We start from the raw sequence: 7,026 nt of genomic DNA on the forward strand, positions 1-7,026 counted from the left end.
ATGTGGACCCCTCCAAAATCAAGGCAATCGATAACTGGTCAGCACCTACAACGCCGACGAAATCCGACAATTCTTAGGGCTCGCTGGCTACTACCTAAGATTCATACAAAACTTCTCCAAGATCGCTAAACCACTCACCACCTTGACTCAGAAAGGTGTGATGTTTAAGTGGGAAGATAAACAAGAAGCTGCCTTCCAAACGTTAAAACAAGCCCTATGCAGCGCACCGATCTTGTCCCTCCCGGAAGGAACCGAAGATTTCGTAGTATATTGTGATGCTTCAAAACAAGGTCTCGGATGCGTGCTCATGCAGAGGGGGAAGGTCATCACGTATGCGTCAAGAAAACTTAAAACGCACGAAGTTAATTACACTACCCACGACCTGGAGTTAGGGGCAGTGATGTTTGCTCTAAAGATCTGGAGACACTATCTCTACGGCACGAAATGCACTATCTTCACCGATCATAAAAGTCTTCAGCACATCCTCAACCAAAAAGAGCTCAACATGTGGCAGAGAAGATGGGTTGAGCTGTTAAACGACTACGAGTGTGAGATTCGCTATCATCCGGGCAAGGCCAATGTGGTGGCCGACGCCCTAAGCAGAAAGGAATATTCGGGTCGCCGAGTAAAGTCATTAACAATGACAATCCATTCACACCTGACCACACAAATCAAGGAAGCTCAACTAGAAGCCTTGAAACCAGAAAATGTGACAGGCGAGGCATTAAGAGGAATGGATAAAAACCTAGAAGTCAAAGATGATGGAGTTCGTTATCTCATGAACCGGATCTGGACACCGAAGTTCGGTGGGTTCCGAGACGTCGTCATGAATGAAGCCCACAAAACTCGATATTCCATCCATCCAGGTTCTGATAAGATGTATCTGGATCTCAAGAAATTGTACTAGTGGCCGAATATGAAGGCTGAGATTTCTACCTATGTGGGCAAGTGTTTGACTTGTGCTAAGGTCAAGGCGGAATACCAGAAACCCTTAGGGTTGCTGCAACAGCCTGAAATACCTGAGTGGAAATGGGAACGAATAACCATGGACTTCATAACCAAGCTACCTAAGACAGCGGGCGGGCTTGATACCATGTGGGTAATCGTAGACAGATTGACCAAATCAGCACACTTCCTGCCCATAAAGGAAATCGACAAGATGGAGAAGTTGACTAGGACGTACATCAAAAGGAGATTGTACGACTGCATGGTGTACTAATATCCATTACCTCTGACCGGGATAGTAGATTTACCTCATGGTTTTGGCAGTCTTTACAGAAGTCTCTGGGGACTAGGCTAGACATGAGCACGGCCTACCACCCACAAACTGACGGACAGAGCGAGCGAACCATACGAATGCTAGAAGACATGTTGAGAGCCTGTGTGATAGACTTTGGTAAAGCATGGGATAGCCATTTGCCGCTTATCGAATTCTCCTACAACAATAGCTATCACACTAGTATTAAAGTCGCTCCATTCGAAGCTCTCTACGGTCGCAAGTGCCGATCACCCCTGTGTTGGGCAGAAGTGGGGGACATACAACTAGCCAGGGGACAAGTCCCTAATAGCACCCTCACTGGTCCTGAAATCATAAGGGAGAAAAAAGAAAAGATCGTTCAGATTCGATAAACGCTGAAAGAATCTCGAGATCGGAAAAAGAGCTACGCGGATAAACGACGCAAACCCTTGGAATTCCAGGTTGGTGACCGAGTTCTATTAAAGGTCTCACCTTGGAAAGGGATGATACGTTTCGGTAAACGTGGGAAACTAAATCCAAGGTACATCGGGCCATTTGAAATCCTTGCCAGGATTGGCCCAGTGGCATACAAGCTTCGACTACCACAAGAACTTAGTAAAGTACATCCTACCTTTCACGTATCAAACCTAAAGAAGTGTCTGTCTGACAAGACTCTCGTGATAGCACTCGATTAAATTGAAGTTAACGAGAGTCTCCACTTCGTGGAAGAACCAGTTGAAATCATGGATCGAGAGATCAAAAGAACGAAACAAAGTCATATTCCTATCATGAAGGTCCGTTGGAACGCTAAACGAGGACCCGAGTTCACATGGGAACGCGAAGATCAAATGAAACAAAAGTACCCACATCTCTTCCCGAACTCTTGAAGTCCCAGTCAAAATGCTAATTCCGGGACAAAATTCCTTCTAACGGGGGGATGATGTGACAACTGTCAAATTCTAGTCAAGTCAAAGTCAAATAAAGTCAACAAGTCAAACCGGTCAACTCAACTAACCCTTGTATACTAAGGTTTACGTTATGTAATTATTGTACAACTCGCTATTTTAATAAGAAATCATCACTTGGAAAGTTCGTATGATTAGGATGCTTGAACCCTAATCGGGGTAAGTGATGTAGCAAAACGATAAAAACTATTGCATACCCTTCGGGGGTGTGTAAGATCCTTAAACATGGCTCAACGGGGTTTACGGACCTTGGTTACAAAGCCAAACACTCAAAAAGGTCATAAAAGAAGTCTCTCCCAATCTCTTTCACTCTATCTCTCTCTATTAAAAATCTCTCCCAAATCTCTCTCAAAACTTCCTTTAACTTTTTATAATCATTCGGGTCACCCCGACCCTAAACCGGGTCAAAAACCGCTCGAAACGGGAAGATTTCTTGAAAAATAGCCTTAAAGAACCGAAACCTTCCCTTAAGGGGCGAAGCCTCTCGGACCAAACTATGAAGGACCGAAACCGAACTGCTGAACCGAAGTGGCTTGAACCGAACCCGAAGCCTGCTGAGGACCGAACCCTCCGAACCGAACCCGAACCCCTCCCTTCGGACCAAACCTCCCCACTTCGCTTTCGGTCTATTTCGGTCCATTTTGCCTTCGGGCTATATCGCTCCTACTCACCTTCGGTCCATGGCAGCAGGGATCGAACGTCCGGCCCACATCCGAGAAGCTTCGCTGTAAGGCCCATTTCACCCGGTTTTCGACCACGACTTCGTTTTAGGCCCGTTTTTCATGATTTTAACCCGGGATGTTCACCCAAACTTATATTTTGATATATAAGACCCCATAAATCCATAATTTAATCACATTTTGAGGGTAATCATTATCTAAGATTAAAAATATAGTGGGTAAGATATTTAGGTGGAGTGTTGACTTATCCTTTGGGCAAGGACACAAGTTACCTCCCATACCCACTGCATGACCATCCCCAGTCACTATTCCACCATACCTGGTCATTCCATCGTCCTTTTCCCACTCTTTCCAGCCAAGCACCTTGATCCAAGGATAGAAAAATCCTTATCTCTCCTCCCATTTCACTCACACTCCACCAAGAAGCAAAAACTCATTCTCTCTCACTATCCCTCTCTAATCTCGAAAATTCAAGGCTGATCACAAGTTCTTCATCTACTCCTAGTAAGTAATATCACTCCTCACATGATTATTTCTCTTTCTTTCTACTTAAATCATGGATATCTTACACAAACATCATCATATTTGTGTTAGATCTTCGAATCTTCAAGCATCTTCTAAAGTGTTCTTGAGTTGAACACTTCCTTTCTTCATCATCCATCTACTGAACCCACACAAGGTGAGTTCATACCCCTATATTTTCACGTTTTTCTTAAGTTTTAATGGGGGGGGGGGGGGGAATACAAGTTAAAACACCAAGAACACAACTAAACTCATCCAACAACTTTCATCAGAAAAGTGTAACTCCATTCACGGACTGTTTTGGTCAACTTAAACATTTTAGTTTTCAAAACTGTATTAGGTGCAAATAGTTCAGGTTCATACCTTTAAAATGACTACTTGCACATCTCCATACGATTTTTCTACAATTTATGATGATTTTTACAAAACTGACTATCATTTCAAGAACAAATCCGGACCAGTCTGTGAATATGGACTTTTTCACACAATTTGGAGGTCACTAAAAATCATAATAAAATTTATAAACAAACTAGACACATTTTCCAAACTCTCAGAATTTACGGATTCTGATTTGGACCTTTGATGATTTTTCTATAAATCTTATAAGAACAGGAATAAAAATGTTAACACTAGAAAAATGTTATCAATTTCATTTACACTTTGTAACTTGTTGAGCAAGGTGTGTATCATTATGTGAATATATGTTATTACATTATATGTCATTTTGTATTGGTATATAGACATACATCAGAAAACAAATGAATTTTTACCTTCATAAGTATGGTAATTAATTAATTGTTATAAACAAAGTTTACATCCATTGTATACAAACATTTGGTAAACTAGGACAAGTATAGTTTATGTTCACTACCATTACCATTGTTGTGATAAACTATAATAGGTGTAGTTTATGATTCATTTACACAAGAAACTCATTACTAAAGGTTTCACTTATACAAAGAGGGTTTTCATTACGCTACACGTAAATCCGTTAATGACTAAATTGTGAGACATTCGCTTCATGTTACTCTTCGAGCAATACACTTAAGTCCTGTATTGTAACCAGAGTCTCTTGTAGGGAGAGCGTGATAGTTGTATATAGATCTATATTGAGATTGACACCCCACACCTTGCTGTTAGCTACAGTGGGACCTCGAGGTCTACGGGTGACAAATGTCATAACATTTCCGACGCCTGAAGAACGTTGTTTCAGGCCAACTAGGTCATAGCATGGTTATAATAACTCACATAAAGTATTAACAACTCATAGGATTTACGGGGATTTCATTAAATCAAACGAGTTTATGTCAATTTAAACTTGCATTGTTTTACTATAAGTATGGAAATTACTTGTACATTTTGGTCTTTGGATTTAAAGCTGCAATTCACACTTTAAGGAAAATATTGGATTTTTCTGGAACAAACATTACTTTTAAAAAGGAAAGGTTTTCCTCACTACATTCAAAAGCTTATGAACTCATCAACTTAATTGTTGACACTCTTTCAAAACTACTTGTATTCTCAGGAAATCAATAAACAGGTAAACAAGTGCTTTTGAGGATGGGACGTTAAGGCGTCAAACATTTCATTTTTGTCAACATAATGTAATTGATTTGGAAACATGTAAACTTATACTATGGTGTAACGTTTTCAAATATATTTATGTTGGTTGTGTTTACTTTGATCACTATTGCAATTGTTGTTATGATACTATACATGAAGTCCTCTACCCCCAGACGTTTCCGCCATCCTTGGTTTGGGGGTGTGACAATCTTTTTCTATTCAATCGCCATCATGTCGCATTTGTGGAAGGAATCGTCCGGGCCAATGCAAAATAGACAAGGAATCCGTTGTCTGTTATGGATGTGGAGAAATGGGTCACATAAAGCCAGCTTGCCCAAGAAAGGATGTTACTTGTTATGCATGTGGTATTACTGGCCACAAGAAGCGTTTTTGCCCCACTCTTACAAGTCAAATGGCGGGGAGTCAAGCTTCCGTTCAACAACCAAAGAATACTCTAAAGCAGGAGGTGCCAAAAGCTAAGGGCCGTGCATTCCAGATTACCACAGAGGAGGCACGCGAGGACCCGAATGTTGTGACGAGTACATTTCTTGTCAACTCTAGACCTACTCACATGTTATTTAATTCTGGTGCCTTAAATTCTTTTGTGTCTCATGAATTTGCGCATTCTTTTCAAATTGCTTGCTATGCACTCGTGCAACCATTTCACGTAGATACCATAGGAAGTGTAACATTACTTGCTGGTAAAGTCCATAGAGATTTTTTCATGGAAACTGAAGGTTATAGTTTTCTTGTTAACCTGATTCCCATCTTCTTGCCCAACTTTGATAATATTCTCGGCATGGAATGGTTGTTAAAGAACACACTCAGCCGTGAAAAGTTTCTTTATGAAAACTTATGAATGGTGACTTGGGAACTGCGAGACAATACTTGGGACGAGTATGAGTAGGTGTAAATAGTAGTAGAGGCCTATACTACTGGAAGCACAAGACTCACACTTGGAACAGGGAAAGTCACAAGGTTACCAAGAAGCTAGTAATCGATTCCGTGTTTGTTCGAGTATGTCATTACCTTCTTTTCAGTGATGACTAAGAAGATGATTTTCGTTCAGACCTAAATGGTCATAAATAATTGAGTCCGACTAATATAGATCTGTGAAGTGAATTCATTGGTTCAGAGAACCATGTCTCGTGTAGTGACGAAATTTTAGTCAGAGAATTGAAGAAGGAGATGCTCAGACGGAGAGAACAATTCAAACGGTAGAAGATATACTTTGTGCATATGTCTTGGAGTTGGTACATGTCAAGTGGAAACGCCATCGAGGCCCAAATTATAATTAGGAAAATAAGAATGAGACAAGAGCAAAATATTCCCAGTCATTTTTATCGTTATGATTTCGGGGACGAAATCCTCAAAAGGAGGAGGTATTTGTAACATACACGTTCAGTTATCGTGGTATGTAATTTTAAAAGTGAATAATATTATGAAATATTATATAATTATGATTATTGAGTTCTAACAGATAGTTTTTACTAGAAATGAAGTAAAACTATGTTTAGAATCATCCAGAATGTTCTGGAAGTCTTGTGAGATTCCGAACATTAGGCAAATATTGAAATTTAACGAAAATATAAAATTTTAAATAAGTAAAATTTTATTATTGAGAGTTGTAAAGAACCTCGTTAGAAACATTTAGGCGAAAACCTCATCGAAATCCGAGTTATAACGAAGAAGTTATGACCAATAAAAGATCTGCGACAAAACCGGCACGACGCCGAATGACGTAAAAAGTGAGTTTTGGATATACTACTTTTTAGCCTTAGTGATCTAAATGAAAGTCGTAGTATTTGTTAAACCGAGAATTATGATAAAAAGAACGCAAAAATCTGACTTCGTATGAGGAAGTTATGATTTTTCTAAGTTTCAGCTTAGCAGTAGACAATTAAAAACTCGAATTTTAGATCGAGTGATTTTTAGCCTACACAACCTAAACGAGAATCGAAGGTCCCGTCAATAGTAGTACAACGGTAAAAAGACAGACGAAAACGGACATCGGATGAAGAAGTTATGAATTTTTAACGGATTTTCCTGTCACGGTCTG

The sequence above is a fragment of the Lactuca virosa genome, chromosome 3 (assembly GCF_052849685.1).
Source record: "Lactuca virosa cultivar CGN04683 chromosome 3, Lactuca_virosa_CGN04683_v6, whole genome shotgun sequence".
Taxonomy (NCBI): Eukaryota; Viridiplantae; Streptophyta; class Magnoliopsida; order Asterales; family Asteraceae; genus Lactuca; species Lactuca virosa.